Below are 20158 nucleotides of genomic sequence, written 5' to 3'. Positions count from 1 at the left end.
GGACTGTCCGCTGAAATGTGTTTCGACAGACTAAGTAGGCCATACAGTCCGCCCGTGTGTACGCGGCATTAGTCTTCCTGTAAAGTGGCCAATCTGTCTCATGTATAGAACCTGCTGCAGCAAATGGACATTTCTAAAGAAAAAAAAAAACAGTGAATGAAATGACATTTAAATTGGCGGCAATAGAAAAAATGGCATGGAGGTCCCTCCCAATCCATTCCGGGCCCAAATCCGAGCATGCAGCCTGGCAGGTCAGAAAAAGTGGGGGACGAGCGAACGCCCCGCCCCCTCCCCCAACCATTCCAGGCCACTTGCCCTCAACATGAGGGGGTGCTTTGGAGCTGGGTTGGCTCTAATGTTGATGGAGAGATGGGGCCTCTTCCCAACAACCCTGGGCAGTGGTTGCGGGGGTCTGTGGGCAGGGGGCTTGTCGGAATCTGGAAGCCCCTTTTAACAAGGGGGCCCCTAGATTCCAACCCCCATGTGAATGAGTAGGGGTACATAGTACCCCTACTCATTCACCCAAAAAAATTAAAATAAATGTAAACAGGAGGCAGTTTTTGACAATTGCTTTATTAAAAATTAAAAAACATATCCCCCGATGTAGATCCATCATCAATCACTGCCACCACTGCCACCACTGAAAAAAAATAAAAATGCTCCGCCATCAACTAAGGCAAACTGCCAACCTGGCAAAGTCACTTGGTGCCACTGCCCCAGCATGTACCAGTCAGTGATGTCACAAGAGCAGGTGGTGTCACCAGGCGACCTTGCCAAGGGGCTTCGCCCCTTACCTATATATGAACTGTCAAACGGCAAGCCAAGCATTTGGCGGTTTAGCTTAGTTGATGGTGGAGTGTTTTTTATTTTTTTTTGGTTAGTGGTGTGGCAGCATCTTGATTGAAGATGGATCTACATCAGGGGACATTGTTTTTATTTTTTTCAATAAAAATATTATTTTTTGGTGAATGGGTAGGGGTACTATGTACTCATACTCATTCACATAAGGGGGTGGGATCTGAGGGCCCCTTGTCATTGGGGGCTTCCAGATTCCAATAAGCCCCTGCCCAAAGACCCCCACAACCACAGCCCAGGGTTGTGAGGAAGAGGCCCTTGTCCCCATTAGCATGAGAACAAGGTGCTTTGGGGTGGACAGGACAGAGCCCCCCTGCCCTAATGCACCCACCCCCTATATTGAGGGCATATGATCTGGTATTATTCTGGTTCCTGACCTGCTGGGCTGCATGCTCGGGTAAGGGTCTAGTATGGATTTTGGGTAAGACCCCACACCGTTTTTGTTAATTTTGGTGTGGGGTTTCCCTCAAAAAACCATACCAGACCCGAAGGCACTACGTCACTTTAACTGACTATTGTGCAGTTGCGCGATGTTGAACTCAAACAAAATTGATTTCTTTTTTTCCCCCACAAATAGAGCTTTATTTTGGTGGTATTTGATCGCCTCTGCGGTTTTTATTTTTTGTGCTTTAAACAAAAAAAATACAGACTATTTTGAAAAAGCAGCAATATTTTTTACCTTTTGTTATAATAAATATCCCCCAAAAATATATAAAAAAAAACAAATTTCTTCATCAGTTTAGGCCGATATGTGTTCGTCTACATATTTTTGGTAAAAAAAACGCAATAAGCGTATATGGATTGATTTTCGCAAAAATTATAGCATGTACAAAATGCAGCAAAACTGATTTTTTTTTTACTAGTAATGGCGGCAGTCTGCGATTTTTATTGGGATTGTGACATTGCGGTGGACAGATCGGACACTTTTCAGTAGGAACAACAGATCGCTCTCCTCATCCCTGACAGAACAGAGATCTGTCTGTTTACATTGACAGAACTTCGTTTTCTCCTTCTCAGGAGCAATCGAGGGTAGCCGACCACGCCCACAGGCTCCTACATCACGCGACGGGCACGAGCGCCCTATACTCCATAAAGCGTTTCACGCAGGAGTGCCATTCTGCCACCATCAATCGACGACGGCCGGTCAACAAGTGGTTAAGGACAAGTGTCCACCTTCCTTTGTAATTTATATATCCACTTCCCGCCTGCTGTAGGTCATATGGCATCCTGGACTTTGAGTGGAGTTATCTGGATGATGGGTGCAGCTGCAGGCATCATTCAGATATATTTTTTTTTCAGCCGGCGAATCTACACCATAAAAACAATCGGAGGCTGTTCAGCTGCTTGATTGTTCTTACAGGCAGTGGGAGGGGGCGTACCCCCCTCTCCCGCTACCCTCTAGTACTTCTACTGGCTTGCCCATGCGAACGGCGAGCCAGATAAGGAATTCCGTTGGCGGCTGAAGCTCAACATAGAGAATACAGTGAACCAGATGGTCGCCGGCAGTCTTTGGAGGTCGGGCAGAACGTAATGACCAATTTTTGAGGGGGCACAAACAAACTGAAAAATACTGAAACATACTGAAACAAAAACATCAAACGCAGCTAATGTGCCCATCAAATGCAGCTACTGTGCCCATCATATGCAGCCACTGTGCCCATCATATGCAGCCACTGTGCTCATCATATGTAGCCACTGTGCCCATCATATGCAGCCATTGTGCCCATCATATGCAGCCACTGTGCAGCCACTGTGTCAATTATATGCAGCCACTGTGCCCATCAAATTTAACCACTCTGTCCATGAAATGCAGCCACTGTGCCCATGAAATGCCGACTCTATACCCATCAATTGCAGCTACTGTCCCCATCATATACAGCCTCTGTGCCTTATCAATTGCAGCCACTGTGCCCATGAAATGCAACCACTCTGCCCATCAAATGCAGCCACTGTGCCCATCATATGCAGCTACTGTGCCCATGAAATGCAGCCTCTGTGCCTTATCAATTGCAGCCTCTGTGCCCCATCAAATTTAACCACTCTGTCCATGAAATGCAGCCACTGTGCCCATGAAATGCCAACTCTGTACCCATCAATTGCAGCTACTGTCCCCATCATATACAGCCTCTGTGCCTTATCAATTGCAGCCACTGTGCCCATGAAATGCAACCACTCTGCCCATCAAATTCAGCCACTGTGCCCATCATATGCAGCTACTGTGCCCATGAAATGCAGCCTCTGTGCCCATCAATTGCAGCTACTGTGCCCATCATATGCAGCCTCTGTGCCTTATCAATTTCAGCCACTGTGCCTATCATATGCAACCACTCTGCCCATCAAATGCAGCCACTGTGCCCATCATATACAGCTACTGTGGCCATGAAATGCAGCCTCTGTGCTCAGCATATGCAGCTACTGTCCCCATGAAATGCAGCCTCTGTGCCTTATCAATTGCAGCCTCTGTGCCCCATCAAATTTAACCACTCTGTCCATGAAATGCAGCCACTGTGCCCATGAAATGCCAACTCTGTACCCATCAATTGCAGCTACTGTCCCCATCATATACAGCCTCTGTGCCTTATCAATTGCAGCCACTGTGCCCATGAAATGCAACCACTCTGCCCATCAAATTCAGCCACTGTGCCCATCATATGCAGCTACTGTGCCCATGAAATGCAGCCTCTGTGCCCATCAATTGCAGCTACTGTGCCCATCATATGCAGCCTCTGTGCCTTATCAATTTCAGCCACTGTGCCTATCATATGCAACCACTCTGCCCATCAAATGCAGCCACTGTGCCCATCATATACAGCTACTGTGGCCATGAAATGCAGCCTCTGTGCTCAGCATATGCAGCTACTGTGCCCATGAAATGCAGCCTCTGTGCCTTATCAATTGCAGCCTCTGTGCCCCATCAAATTTAACCACTCTGTCCATGAAATGCAGCCACTGTGCCCATGAAATGCCGACTCTGTACCCATCAATTGCAGCTACTGTCCCCATCATATACAGCCTCTGTGCCTTATCAATTGCAGCCACTGTGCCCATGAAATGCAACCACTCTGCCCATCAAATTCAGCCACTGTGCCCATCATATGCAGCTACTGTGCCCATGAAATGCAGCCTCTGTGCCCATCAATTGCAGCTACTGTGCCCATCATATGCAGCCTCTGTGCCTTATCAATTTCAGCCACTGTGCCTATCATATGCAACCACTCTGCCCATCAAATGCAGCCACTGTGCCCATCATATACAGCTACTGTGCCCATGAAATGCAGCCTCTGTGCCTTATCAATTGCAGCCTCTGTGCCCCATCATTTGCAGCCACTGTGCCCCATAAATTGCAGCCTCTGTGCCCATCATATGCAGTCACTGTGTCCCCCCCGCTCGCTCGCTGTCTGACCGGCACTTACTCCATCTTGGTGGCGGGTCAGGCAGCGAGTGACAGCGGCGAGCTGTGCGACAGGTAGCGTGGGTCAGGCGATGGCTCCTGTATCCTCCGTGCATCTCTTCTTAACTCCTGCTAGCTGGCCAATGGGATCACCTGGGCCTTCAGCCAATCAGGTGATCGGTATTAGACCCATGCCTCCTGATTGGCGGAGACGCGGTTCGGTGTTAGAAAAGCAAAATATTAATGTGCTTTTCTAACATGCATGGGTGGACTGCGAGTGCAATGCTCTGCGCTCCAAGTCCACCTTTTTTTTAAGCCTGTTAGATCCTATGACTCTAATCAGGTGCTGCAAAAAACACCCCCATCCCCTGGAATTCAAGCGCCCGGAATTCGAAAAGGGGCCGGACGCCTGAATAGGGGGTGGCAGCAGCAGCCATGGATAGATTCATGCAATGCATTGCAATGCATGAATCTATCCATTTGTCATATAGGGGACGGTGTGACAGAGGGGGCAGCGCCTAAACACCCTTAATGGACGGGCCGCCCCCCATTATGACGTCATGTCCGGCCCTGACAAATGTAACCACTGCTGTGTACTCTGTTGAAAAGGCTGAGATTGATTTTTGTTTTGTTTTTTTGTTTTTTTGATCTCAGTCTTTCCAGCCTAGGTGTCTCCATAAAGAGGAACTGTTATGCTCTATTCCTTCCTATTACAATGGATGTTTACAATAAAAGTGATAAAAAAAAAAAATAAAGGGTAAAAAAATTAAAAAATAAACAAACAACAACAAAAAAAAAAAAGTTAAAGCGCCTCCCGTCCCCCGCATCCTCGCACTCAGAAGCCAACGCATACATATGTAAATGTCGTTCAAACCACACATGTGAGGTATCACCACAAACGTTAGAGCGAGAGCAATAATTCTAGCACTAGACCTGCTTTGTAACTCTAAACATGTAACTTGTAAAAAAAAAAATTTAAAGCGTTGCCTATGGAGATTTTTAAGTACAGCAGTTTGGCGCCATTCTACGAATGTGCGCAATTTTAAAGAGTGACATGTTAGGTGTCTATTTACTCGGCGTAACATCATATTTCACATTATACAACAAAATTGGGCTCACTTTACTGTTTTTTTTTTTTTATTTATTTACGAAACCGTTGTGTTTCCAAAATAAACGCATTTGAAAAATTGCTGCGCAAATACCGTGTGGCATAAAAAGTTGCAACATGTTATTTTATTCCCTAGGGTCTCTGCTTTAAAAAAAAAACAAAAAAAAACATATATAATGTTTGGGGGTTCTGAATAATTTTCTTGCAAAAATAAAATTATAATTTTTACATGTAGGAAAGGAGTGCCAGAATTGGCGCGGTATTGGAGTGGTTAAACATTCTTCATCCTGAGAGATTGTCTGTCCATGGCTCTATATAATAAAAATATTATTATTTATGTCATCAATATATAAAAACCTTATATAAATTTTGCAAAAAACAAAACAAAAAAAACGTTACACCAATACAGTAATAACAGTGTTCAGCCAGTTACTGATCAGAAAAGGCTCAAAAACAAATGTATAAACAAAGCCAAGAAAATGTTGCAATTAAAAATACAGCAATAAAAATAAACATGACAGACAATTAACCAATTTAGCTCCAGAAGATCCCCCACCCCCCTCATGACCGGGCCGTTTTTTTTTGCGATACTGCACCACGTGGCTTTAACTGACAATTGTGCGGTCGTGCAATGCTGTACACAAATAAAAATCGATGTCCTTTTTTCCCCACAAATAGAGATTTCTTTTGGTGGTATTTGATCAGTTCTGCAGTTTTTATTTTTTGGGCTATAAACAAAAAATATATTATATTTAATTTTTTTTTTTTAATATTTATAAAACACCCAATACAAAATTGTAAAAAAAAAAAAAAAAATCAAATTTCTTCATCACTTTAGGCCAATATGTATTTTGCTACATTTTTTTGTAAAAAAACAAAAAAAAAAACAAACCTCCCAATAATTGTATATTGATTATAGCACCATTAAACTATGGGATATATTTCTGGACTTTTTATTTATTTAATTTTTACTAGTAATGGCGGTGATTAACGATTTTCAGCAGGACTGCAACATTGTGGCACATCGGACACTAAGTCACACTTCTGATACTTTAATGGGGGCCAGTGACACTAATATAGTGAGAAATCTAAAAAAAAAATCTGCACTGTCACTGTACTTAATGACACTGGCAGGGAAGGGGTTAACATCAGGGGTGATGAACAGGGTTATATGTGTCCCTAGTGAATGCTTTCTAACTGTGGGGGGGGAAGCTTTAGCTGTGGGAAGACAACGATCCATGTCCCTGCTTAGCAGAAACATAAGATCTCTGTCTTACCTTTTCACAGAACGGCGATCTGCCTTGTTTACATAGGCAGATCACCGTTCTACCACTGTCGGGAATGATCGGCGGGTCTCGGTGGACATCGGGTCCTGGCTTGTGTCCTGATTCTTTCTCTGCCTAATGTTTCTGTACCTCGCTGCCCGGCTGTGTACCGATCCCAGCTTCTGTCCTGACTATGTCTCTGCCTGATGTTCCTGTGCTTCACTGCCTGGATGTGTACCAATCCTGGCTTGTTTCCTGACTCTGTCTCTGCCTGATATTCTTGCACCTCGCTGTCTGGCTGTGTACCGATCCTGGCTTGCGTCCTGACTGTCTCTGCCTAATGTTCCTGTACCTCGCTGCCTGGCTGTGTACTGATCCTGGCTTGTTTCCTGACTCTGTCTCTGCCTAATTTTCCTGTACCTCGCTGCTTGGTTGTGTACTGACCCTGGCTTGTTTCCTGACTCTGTCTCTGCCTGATGTTCCTGTACCTCACTGTCCAGCTCTGTACTGATCCTGGCTTGTGTCCTGACTCTGTCACTACCTGATGTTCCTGTACCTTACTGCCCGGCTGTGTACAGATCCCGACTTGTGTCGTGACTCTGTCTCTATCTGATGTTACTGCACCTCCCTGCCTGGCTATGTATCGATCCCGGCTTGTGTCCTGACTCTGTCTCTGCCTGATGTTCCTTTACCTCGCTGCCCAGCTGTTGATGATCTTTTGGCTTGTGTCCTGGCTACGCTCCTGCCTGCCAGTCAAGTGTCACCATGTTTCAGTTCCTGGTTCCTGCCTAGTGATCTGTAGCCATCTGCCTCCTGCAAACCCTAGCTGGCGCTACCTGCTACACTGGCCCTCATGCCACTCTGTGCCCTCACACTTCCTGTCATCACTACCAGGGGTGTTGGGCAAGAGATGCAGGAGAAGCCCCCTCTCTAACTCCATCTCCGTCAGGTACGTGACAATTTCCCAAATAAAAATATCCTAATAAAAACCAAAGGCCCCACCAATTAACTTCAAAATCCTCTAAGGTGCTACCAAAGCACTTCATAGACTCTAATGCTTCGAAAGCAACAGACATAAATACTAACACAGATACAAAATGTAGCACCCTCCTAGGTAGATGCTAAAAAAAAAGTATAGTTTTTGGTCTTTCTGCTTATCAAGAAGATTGTCAGGTAAATGTAGATGCTCTCTGCCTACCAGGGAGCAGGAATCCATTAGTAGGGTCTGCTCATGGTGCCCAGATGCTGCTCATGTTGTCTGAATGTTTCACACTGGTCCAATAGGGGGGCATTTTGGACAGTGGGAGGAAACTTGACAAGTGAGAGCATAGGCATAGTTACAGATCTGGTGTTTGGCCGAGGAAAGTGCCTCAGTGCATGCTGGTTGACTGTAGGTATCATAGTTGGCAACATTGTAAAAATATTTCTAGGGACACTTTTTGGCTGTAGGCAGAGTCTCATTCTAATTAGGGGGCAGGGCATGCGTTTGTAGGCGTGACATAGCAAAAAAAAAGAAAAATGCAGCATGGTTTAAGTGAAAAATTGGGCGTGGCTTGTATGGGCGTGGTTTAAATGGGGTTGTGATTAGAGTCTGAGATGAATGAGAGATAGAGAAAGAAAGGGGGAAAAGAGTGAGGGAGGCAGAGAGAAAGAAGGAAAGAAGGAGGGAAGGAGAGAGAAGGAAAGAGGGATGGAGGGACAGCAGGCCCAGATCCTACACCACAATAGAAATGTGTATTATAGAGTTTAACAAATCAGCAGATAAAGATACTCCAAACACCTGGTGTTAGCACTTCAATAATCCCGACACCATGGTTGTTGTGGTGTCATGATGAATGAAGCACATTATTACTATTATTACATTGTAATATAGAATTAAATCATTCTCACCATAATCAACTCACCATAATCCAGAATCAGCAGATGCCATCAGGTGCCCCCAGCAGAGTCCGTTCTTGCATCAGGTGCCCCCAGCAGAGTCCGTCCTTACATCAGGTGCCCCCAGCAGAGTCTGTCCTTACATCAGGTGCCCCCAGAAGCAGAGGCCCTTCTTACAGATCTGTGTCCCCTCCCCAGCAGTGGAGCACTCCTTTACATCTGGTGTCCCCAGCAACAGAGCCCTCTTTTACATCTGGTGTCCCCAGCAGCGGAGCCCTCCTTTACATCTGGTGTCCCCAGCAGCGGAGCCCTCCTTTACATCTGGTGTCCCTGGCAGCTGCTCCTTACAGATCTGTGTCCCTAAGCAACAGAGCCCTCCTTATTTAGTGTCCCCAGCAGCTGGAAGCAGCGGAGCCCTTCTTACAGTGCGATCTGTGTCACCAAGCAACAGAGGCCTCCTTACTTCAGTGTCCCTGGCAGCAGCAGCAGAGCCCTCCTTACAGAGCGATCTGTGTCCCCCAGCAGCGTGGCAGCTACAGTTCCCGGCAGTTCCCGAACTTTCTCGTGTGTCTGTTCAGTGGAGAGGGGTGAAGCTGATTGGCTGCCCCTTCCCTCTCCACTGAACACAAGGGGAAATAATCCTAGTGACAGCTGCAGTGGGAATCTTTTTGTAGCCTGTCGACCATTTTTTCCTAAAACATTCCCGATTTTCCCGGGACAAAGGCAAAATTCTGGGAAATTAATCTGGACGAGCTCCGATAGGGACGAGGGTCCCAAAATCAGGATTGTCCTGGGAAAATCGGGACTGTTGGCAAGTACGTTTATATGCCAACGGTACATGTGCTCGAAGTCTTTGGCTCGTCTGCAGAAACTGCCATGAGACCTCAGGTCATTGACCTGAGGGCCTAAATCTAAATAAAGATATCCAGATGTCCTGCAGAGCTGAATGAAAAGAGGACAAGCCAGAAAGGATCTATTTTGGCCTACAGTGAGTACAGATCAGTGTCATGGGGCCTGTCCTGTGAGGGTCATCCCTTCAGCTAGTAGAGTCAGTGGACACTGGAAAGGTGTCAGTTAAAGGGGATGCTAGTGAGTGTTCTGAACATAAACAGTTTCACCAAGTCTGCTGCTAGAGAAAGCAAAGGACGTATTCTTCCCACACATGTGTTGTATGGTATAACATAAAGTTTGCTACCACATTTAACCCGGTGAGGACGAGTGAGAGTTGTCCTCGTCTGTAATTAGTTACAGTTGGAGTATCCCCCTATTCCCTTCTCCTATCCAAGTTCCAACAATAAATACTGTAGCTGGGATATAATTGTGTATTAATGCAATTAATGTGAAGTACAATGTAAATCTATGGACAATGTTGTTCACTAGCATTGGATGCCATCTAGTGGCCAAAACTGGAAATGGACTTTAGCTATTTTCTTTTTCTATGGTGTTGGAAAGATAACAGGAAGTGACTGTGTTTACTTTGGTCATTTGACCTCATCTACCCAGGAGTCTGTGCGACCTACCTATGAACACGTTGATATGCAGTGCATGCTGGGTAGGGTATAAAAGGGACTGCAGCATCCATATTTGGTCTCTTGGATCCACGTTGCCTGCCTGTGCGGAACTGTGTGTGAGGTTCTCGGATGCATCGATAGTCACCGCGGAGTGCAAACCGGACTGTTTGCTGGGTGACTTGATGGAGCAAAGAGCTGGTGATCAGACCGACGGGGATCGGAGACGCTTGTTGGAGCAGCGGAGAGCTGGATCCAGTCGGTTGAGTGACACGGAGCATCTGGCCTAGTCAGGGGAAGCAAGCTGCAGTTGTAGGACTCAAGCCATCACTCAGAACTCTGATCCGATTGGTGAGCGGGTTGTGGCCCACTGTTTAATCTATTACACGTACTTAGACTCACTATTAGGCCGTTCTGGGACCTGTTCTTCCACAGAAGCGTAATTTAGCAACTGACACTTAATAGGCTCGAGGCCCATTTCACTTTAGTACCCAAGTGTGACTACAAGTTTCCGGAGTTATACCTGAAGTGTTCTAAGTTAACTTTCTCGACTTACCCCTTTTGGATTACAATTATTTGAGGAACTATTTAAGCTAGCGAAGAAAGAAGATAAAGGAAGAAATACATTAAGTGAGGCCTCACATAGACTTTAAATAAGGGGAGCTCCCAGGTCTAGATAGTAACATACTTGCATGTTGTTTATTGTATTTGCCTGTTGACTTATGTTGTGCTGACGTTCTACATTGGAACGACAGTGCAAACTCTGTAACCACCTATTTGCTATATTCTCAGTAAAAGTATTCCTGTTTAAGAGTACAAGTGTGTGGTTTACTGTCTTTCCCCACCAGGTGGAGCCAGAGGATCCTAAGGGATAGACACAGGTACATTATACTGTTTACACCAGGGGTCTCAAACTGGCGGCCCTCCAGCTGTTGCAAAACTACAAGTCCCATCATGCCTCTGCCTGTGGGAGTCATGCTTGCAACTGTCAGCTTTGCAATGCCTCATGGGACTTGTAGTTTTGCAACAGCTGGAGGGCCGCCAGTTTGAGACCCCTGGTTTACACTGTACTGTATTATCATTGTACTACAGCTGTGCCAAGGGGACAGAGTCATTCAGAAGGGGGGTTTCTCAGTAGAGTGCAGGCCCAATTCAAATCACCAGCTCCTTCGGGGGTCAGTGCTACAATACCAAAAAACAAACAAACCCCTGGATTGATTATTGGATAACAAGCAGATGAGAGTAGGGGCAGTTGTGTGAAAACCCTTAGTTATTGGCTGCAAGATAAGAAGGGGAGACCCAGGGAAGTCTACACATAGCAAGCCCTACAGGGGCAGTAGTACAAAAAAAATACTCTAAGCCCTTAGAGTACACAGGGTCGGAGATTCAGACGGAATGTGTCCGATCGGACCGTTTTTTCGGATATTCCGTCTGTGTGTGGTCTCCATCGGACTGTTTCCGTCTGAGTATCCGACGGACCAAGTTTTCCAACTTGTTGGTAAAATTTTCCGACAAAATGAGATGTGTTTCAACCAATACTCAAATAGATGAACAATGTATACAGTATATTAATTACAAAGAAAGGTGGACACTTGTCCTTAACCAATAAGAATACAGAATAATTGTGTATTGCTCTATAACATGTTTGTCTAACAATTAGGTCATTATACTGGCAAGATTACACATTTATAACAAAACTTTGTCCCCACTGACCACTAAGATATTACAGTGCCTTGAAAAAGTATTCATAGCCCTTGAAATGTCCCACATTTTGTCATATTACAACAAATAAATATGTGAAAAGTGTAGTATGCGTTTGTCTTCAGCCCCCTTTACTCTGATACCCCTAACTAAAATCTAGTGGAATTTCCTTCAGAAGTCACCCAATTTAGTAAATAGAGTCCACCTGTGTGTAATTTAATCTCAGTATAAATACTGCTGTTCTGTGAAGCCCTCTGAGGTTGTTTTAGAGGACCTTAGTGAACAAACAGCATCATGAAGGCCAAGGAACACACCAGACAGGTCAGGGATAAAGTTGTGGAGAAGTATAAAGCAGGGTTAAGTTATAAAAAAAAAAATCTCCCAAACTTTGAACATCTCACGGAGCTCTGTTCAATCCATCATTGGAAAATGGAAAGAGTATGGCACAACTGCAAACCTACCAAGACATGGCCGTCCACCTAAATTGACCGGGCCGGGCAAGGAGAACATTCATCAGAGAAGAGCCAAGAAGAGCCAAGAGGTCTATGGTAACTCTGGAGGAGCTGCAGAGATCCACAGCTCAGGGGGGAGAATCTGTTCACAGGACAACTATTAGCCCCTGTACACACGGTCGGAGATTTCGACAACCAAATCCGTCAGATTTTGTCCGTCGGACCTTGTCCGAAACTGTTGCATACACATGGTCGGACTAAGTTGTCGAAAAACCCGATCTTTCAGAACGTGATGACGTAATTTCGTTACGATGGGACTACATTCAGGCTAGTAGCCAATAGCTTTGATGTAGGAATTTGATCTGAGCATGTGTGGCACTTGGTCCGATCAAAATTCGCTACACATGATCGGAGTATGTCCGATCGAACCAGTTGGTCGGGAAATATTTCCAACAAGTTGGAAAATTGGGTCCGACTGATATTCCGACGGAATCAGTCCGATGCATACCACACACAGTCAGGTTATCCGACAACACGGTCCGATAGGACACATTCCGACGGATTCTCCGACCGTGTGTACAAGGGCTTAGTCGTCTCTCCACAAATCTGCCCTTTATGGAAGAGTGACAAGAAGAAAGACATTGGTGGAAGAAAGTCATAAGAAGTCCTGTTTGTAGTTTGTTAGAAGCCATGTGGGGGACACAGCAAACATGTGGAAGAAGGTGATCTGGTCACATGAGACCAAAAATGTTATTTTTTACCTAAAAGCAAAACGCTATATGTGGGGGAAACTAAAACTGCCCATCCCCCTGAATACCATCCCCACCATGAAACATGGTGGTGGCAGCATCATGTGGTGGGGATGGTTTTCTTCAGCAGGGACAGGGAAGCTGGTCAGAGTTGATGGGAAGATGGATGGAGCCAAATACAGGACAATCTTAGAAGAAAACCTGTTAGAGTCTGCAAAAGACTTGAGACTGGGGTGGAGGTTCACCTTCCAGCAGGACAACGACCCGAAACATCCAGCCAGAGCTACAATGGAATGGTTTACATCAAAGCATATTCATGTGTTAGAATGGCCCAGTCACAGTCCAGACCTAAATCCAATTGAGAATCTGTGACAAGACTTGAAAATTGCTGATCACAGACGCTCTCCATCCAATCTGACAGAGCTTGTGATATTTTGCAAAGAAGAAGAATGGGCAGAAATGTCCTCTCTAGATGTGCAAAGCTGGTAGAGACACCCCCAAAAAGACTTGCAGCTGTAATTGCAGAGAAAGGGGGTTCTACAAAGTATTGACTCCGGGGGGCACCATACAAATGCCCCCCACACTTTTCACAGATTTATTTGTATCATTTATTGGTCTATCACATAAAATCCCAATAAAATACATTTACATTTTTGGTTGTAACATGACAAAATGTGAAAAATTTCAAGAGGTATGAATACTTTTTCAAGGCACTGTATATATCATCTTAATTATCCGTCTTCTGAGAACTGTTTATTTCGTCATTTGTCCTTTCATTTCCCAGGACATTTGTTGGTTTCCTGTGCTGTTGTGCAACAAATCTCTGAAAGGTTATACAGGAAATACGACGAATATGATAATATTTAAAGTGTCTGTAAAGGCAGAAGGTGCATTCTATGCAGTACGATATGTATGAAGATCCTAGATGCAGCCAAAGTTGTCAAAGGTGGGAATCAGCCCCAAATTGTACAGAACATTTATCCACAAGGGAAATGGGGAATGGTGAGAAGCACCGGGGCTTTGTGATACCCAAAAAGTAAATAGGTCAAATGCACATAAATGTCACAAAAACTGATATTTATTGAAAAAAGACTAAAATAGTTTCGTCTTTTTCAATAAATATCTGTTTTTATGACATGTATGTGCATTTGACCTATTTACGTTTTGGGTATCACAAAGCCCCGGTGCTTCTCACCATTCCCCATTTCCCTTGTGGATAAATGTTCTATACATTAACATAAAATGCCTTCTGTGTGCAGCAGCCCCCCTCAGCCCCCCTAATAATTACTTGATCCCCCGCTCTATCCAGCAATGTTGCACGAGATACTTGGCTGTCTGGGACTCTCCCTTGTCATTGGTTGAGGTGGCAGTGAGGCACCTTTGGCTTCTGCTGCTGTCAATCAAAGTCAGTGAGCTAATGATTAGAGAGACAGGGCAGGTCCAAACCCCAGCTCTGTGTCTGAATGGACACACAGAGCAGTGGCTCGGCTCGGGTGCCCCCATAGCAAGCTGCTTGCTGTGGGGACACTGGGCAGGAGGGAGGGGTCAGGATTACCAGTGGGGAGACCAGAGAAGAGAAGGATCTGGGCTGCTCTGGGTGAAACCATTACAGAGCCGGTGAGTATCACATGTTTGTTGCCCTAATATTTGCTCTTTTTATGAAGCCCTTGGCTGAAAAACTTTGTACTGACCCACACATTGAAGGATTTTCCATTAGTGGCAAAGCTTATACTATCTGATTATTTGTTGACAATGTCATTCTGACTCTATCCAACCTCAGCTCTGCTGGGCTCCGTTCGTTCATCTGATAGCATGGAGGACATAGAGACCCTAATGTCCCAGCTTTGGGCTGTAGCAGAGGTGCACAGAACCAACTGGCTGCATGCCCAGGTCGGGGAACTGCTTGCGTGAGCCGGACAAGGGGGTGCTGTCCCTGCACCAACCACTGTAAAAACGTGCTTGGGGGTTCAGGCCTCCAGAGCGCCCCAGCCCGGAGGTATTTCCTAGGGTCCAGCACCACCTTAGAAGCCCCACAGAGACCGCCTCAAAACAAAAACGCAGGTTCCACGCGGTGTCGGTGCAGCCCGGGAGGAATCCTCTGCTTTGGCGGGACTCGCGGGATGGGGCTGAGATGGTGATACCCATCCCTCAATGGTTGGCCAGCTTCTTAGTGCTGTGCTCAAGCTCTGTGGCCACCTGGGAGGCTTGGCAGGGGAGAAATGGGTCATTGGGAACAGGCCTGGGACCTGGAGTGGCCGGTGTCCCTGCCACATTAGAGCTGGTGGGGGAGTAGAGTCCTGATAGCGGCGCTGTGGCTGGCGGTGTCCAGGGTCAGACAGCGAGAGGAGCAGGGAGAGCGGCTTCGTCCCGACCCGGCCGGGGTGATGGCACAGCTTGTCAATGATGGGGAATGACCTGGGCCCTCCTGGAAGATGGCTAGGGGTGACGTCACGGGCGGCCACAATGGTGCCCAGCAGACTTAAGAAACAATGGGCTGGGGCAGCACAGAGGAGTGGGAGGACGCTACCCTATCTGAAGGGGAGCTGGAAAATGAGAGCGAAGAAGAGCCAGTGGAGGTGCCAGCAGTGATAGAGAGCATGGTGATAACTCGTGGGGGTCTGATTTCACAGCAGCCTGGTAAGTGGCCATTAGGCCAACCCTCTTTGTCTTCTCTGTGTGTAGTCAGGGACTGAGGCCGTGATGGATTCTGGGAGGTCTGGGTCTGGCCCAGTTATTGGTGGGTTTGAAAGACGTTTTGAGGTGGCTGGCCCCTTTACCGGGTGCAGGGTTCCCACGGCGGCTTGGATCCCCCATCCTGATGTGGGAACAAGTGTAACGGGTCTCTAGCAGTGGCCGGCAGAACCTTAACAGCGGGGACTGGGACATTGGCGACCCACCACAAGCCGCTCCGGGGGCGTCAACTGCCTCGGGAGCGGTGGTGCCAGTAGCGAAGGAGGATGGTGCGGAGGACGGCGGACAAGATAAGGCGCTAGATAAGGAAGTGGACCAGGTTCATTTGGCGGACTCGGCCAAATATGAAGTGTACGTATGTTTTGAGGGGCCATTGGGAGCACACTTCAAGCAGGAAGTGCGGGAAAAAACTGGGCGGTGTGAGGCTTGTCCAAATTGTTTCCCTTCTTCTGCTGGAAAAGTTAGATGACAGCAAAAAAGAGGAAGAGGAGAAGTGAAGATACAGGCTCTGTCAGGGACGTTACCTGGATGGTCGCGGTGCTGCCCGCGCTGGTGCGCGCCGATGTGTGGCAGTGCGTGCGGGTGTGCGCTTTCCTGTGCGCGCGGTGGTGCGCGCTCCTGCGGGCGCTGGTGCTCGCCGGTGTGCGTCCATGCGTGCTCCTGCTGGCGCCGGTGCGCAAATCGGCCTATTTAGGTCTGCTGTTTGGTCCATTCAGGTGCTGCCTGATCAACAGCTTCCCGGTTCCTGTTCCGTTGCCTGTATCCTGCATTCCTGCTTCCTGATCTCCTGACGACCCGGCTTTCTTTGGACATCCCTGACTTCTGCCTGCACCTGACCTCGGCCTGTTTGACTTCGCACCTGCCTGCTCCTACCGTACCTCTGCTGACCGCCTGTTGCTGAACCCTGCCTGTACTCGGACTTGCCTGCTCAGTTCCTGCTCTGCACCCAGTTTTGCCTGTGTCCTGCCTAATACCTGCTGCTTAGAGTTTCCTGCGGATTCCTGCTCCTGGATCCACACCACAGGCTCTCTTACCACTCCGCACTCTCAGCCACCTGTCTGCTCTATCAGGGGTTCTAAGTTGGACACGTATGGGAGACCACCCTCTGCCCAAGCGGACTCACCGGTCTGGTAAGTGCTAGTCTGACAGGCTCATTCCTCGGTCATTTACAAATTGACTACAGGCATATGCTATTTTAGCTAGTGTTATAGGGGAAAGGGCGTCAGAGAATTGCTCCGCTCTCCTTTGCTATCTGGATGCAATCGGGGAAGCTTATCAAGTTTATGGGGACCTGGCCTGGCTCAGGTATGATGAGCACTTCCGTCAGCGCAAGGCACTATGTCCGTCTTTTTGCGCTGGGACCACAAGGACATTAATCTTTGCATGTGGCTCATGACCTAGACGTGGGCTGGGACTTATTTTTTCAGTAAGGGGCCAGTGGATCTTCTTCCTCTGGACAGTCGACCAACAAACGAAAGGGGTGTTGTTGGGCGTTTTAACAAAGGAAATTGCAAGTTTGGAACAATGTGCAAATTTAAACATGAGTGCTCCGGCTGCGGGGGGCTCCCATTCTCTCAATAGATGTACACAAAGAGGCAAGGGCAGAATGGGGGGAGCTTGCAGGAAAAAGGGAAGACTCCGGTGAGCATAGCAAGGATGTGTCCATTCCTAGGTAGATGTCCACACCGGGAAGCGGTGTAACTGCTGGTTTCGGAATTCTCCGAAGGCTTTTGTATTCCGTGTAGGCTTACCCATGCCCCCAACCTGCGGACAATTTGAGGTCGTCGTTGGCTCGCCCAGAGGTGGTGTCCGCTAAATTAGCAAAAGAGGTTGAGCTGGGTCGCACAGCGGGTCCGTTTGCCTCTTCGCCACTGGATAATTTGGGTTTTTTTTTCCTTTGGGGGTGGTCCCCAAGAGGGAACCCAACAAGTTTAGATTGATCCATCATTTGTCCTATCCTGGGGGTGTTCAGTGAATGAGTTAATCGATCTTTGTCTTTGTTCCGTTTCCTACACTTCTTTTGATACTGCGGTGCCTTGGGTTCGAGTCTATGGTCGGGGGGCTTTATTTGCAAAAACGGATATTGAATCCGCTTTTCGCTTGTTGCCGTTGCATCCGGACAGTTTTCACTTGTTGGGTTGTAAGTGGCAGGGGTGTTATTTCATTGATCAATGTTTGCCCATGGGGTGCTCCATTTCGTGTTCCTGTTTTGAAACTTTTAGTTCATTCTTTGAGTTGGGGGACAGGGAGGTGTCTGGGCTTCCATCAGTCATCCACTACTTGGATGATTTCTTGTGTATCAGGCCGGCCGCTTCTAATCAGTGTAGGATTTTGTTGGCTACTGTTCAGCACATGGCAGAACACTTTGGCATTCCGCTAGCAGCAGCCAAAACGGAAGGGGACGGCTGTGGTATTGAGTTTTCTTGGGATTTTTTTTTTTTTATTTATTTTTTTCAAATCTGTTTATTGAATAAATCATAACATACATCAGAAACAGCAGGTACATATTACGTGTTACAAACAAGCCAGTACTAGTTCAGTATAGTGTCTAATAAACCAACAGTAAAAATTATCAAGAAATTCTAGCATAGTTTTTCTCTTTGGCGATACAAAGGCTTCCACATCACACTCCGTGTGCTCTATGACCAAGTCCGGAAAGGTAGTAACCGGAGTGTTTCAGACAGAGTTATATGAAAGCATTGGAAGAATACCCTAACTGTTTACTAATTGGTTACTGTACTTCTGAATTGCGCTATCGTAAGTGTCTGAAATGTTACTTCTAATTTATGATGTCCAGCATCAAAACATAGAGGGACGGAGGGGGGGGGGGGGGGTGGAAAAGGAAAGGGGAGGATGGGTGTACTTTAGTATGTAAGGAATAGTGCCTATTCCGATCACATCCTGTGATGACCATAGAAGCGTCAATTAGCAACGACCTTCCGATTAATTCGTTAATCAACCATATACCGTTTATAATCATCGGTTGTTTGGAAGTGTTTCCAGCATGCCCAGGTGTTAGTGAACTTAGGTGATGTGTCAAGGATTCGATGCGTGAGTTCTTCCATGTCCATTATTGTGTTTACTCTACGTATCCAATCCTTGATACAGGGGGTCGTAGTTGATTTCCAATACACTGGGATGCACATCCTGGCTGCATTAACTAAGTGTATTATAACCGACTTCCTGTAATGGCGCTGAGACAAGGACGTATGATGAAGTAAGTATTGGGACGGTGTGAAATCTAGTGTGAAAGTCGTTATGGTAGAAATAAATTGGTGGATCGTCTGCCAATATAAACGAAGTGCTGAGCATTCCCACCAGATGTGTAGGAAGGTTCCTTGAGCCTTACCACATCTCCAGCAAGCTGAGGAAACCAAAGGGTAGAAGGAATGCAGGATATCAGGGGTCCTATACCATCGGGAATAGAGCTTAAAACCATTTTCCTGCACTGAAACATTCCTAGAACCTTTGTGAACATTTATTAGTATCCGTTCCCAATCGTCTTGTGTTAGGTCTATGCCCGTGTCTGTCACCCATTTAGTGCGTAGTGATGTCACTGAATCGTTCGTAGTAGGAAAAAAAGCAGTGTAGAGTTCTGAAACCAGATGCCTTTGTGGAGTTGTTTCATTGCAAAGTTGTTCAAATGGGGTCAGATCCCTGCACCACGTAGTGGCTGGAGACTTCTGTAGTAAAAAATGTCGGATTTGTAAGAAATTAAAGAAAGGTATCTTTCTGTCCGGGAATCTAGTCAGTAGATTTTGGAATGTAATCATTCTACCTTTGTCAAAGAAGGATCTTGCTCGAACGTAATCTCTGGTTATATCGTCAGTAGGGAATGGTGCTTGAAAACCAGGGGTGAAGTCCGAATTGTGCTCTAAGGAGGTGAGCGGGCCAAGCGTGGAGGATATTTTAGTGTTCCGGCAGACTGTTTTCCATATATTAAGTGTGGTGCTAAGCAGAGGGTGATCTGAGATCGTCGTAAGCATTGGGGCTGTGCCTATCCAAGGGTTTTCTTGGGATTTTGATTGACAACGTGGCCATAGAATGACGCCTCCCGGAAGACAAGTTGACAGAATTGCAGGCGGCGGTGGTTTCAGTGTGGGGGGGTGGCAAGCTGACCCTGCGTCGACTTCAGTCGCTTCTAGGGAAACTCAACTTTGCTTATCGGATAATGGAGGCAGCTACAGTAGGCGTTCAGGCCCCGGGGGCATCATATTTGCCTGACCCGGGAACATAGGGCCTGCTAGTTTGGGAATCCTTTTTGGATTCGTATAATGGTAGGTCGGTGTGGATGTCCAGTTTTGATTTGGAGCTATTTACTGATGCCGCGTGATCGGCGGGCTATGAGGCATATTTTGGGGAGCAGTGGAGTGCAGGCCCGTGGCCATTGGAATGGCGGGAGGCTGGGTTTACCAGGAATTTGGCACTTTTGGAACTGTTTTCGATTGTGCTTGCAGAGGAACTTTGGGGTTCTCAGTTCTGCAACAAGAAGATTCATTTTAACTGCGATAATATGATGATGTGATGCTTTGTTGAGGCATTTGGTGTTGGATTGTTTAC

The sequence above is a fragment of the Lithobates pipiens genome, unplaced genomic scaffold, assembly GCF_037356315.1.
Source record: "Lithobates pipiens isolate NorthernLeopardFrog02 unplaced genomic scaffold, aLitPip1_a1.2 Scaffold_8, whole genome shotgun sequence".
Classification (NCBI taxonomy): domain Eukaryota; kingdom Metazoa; phylum Chordata; class Amphibia; order Anura; family Ranidae; genus Lithobates; species Lithobates pipiens.
Note: the sequence above shows the minus strand (reverse complement) of the source record.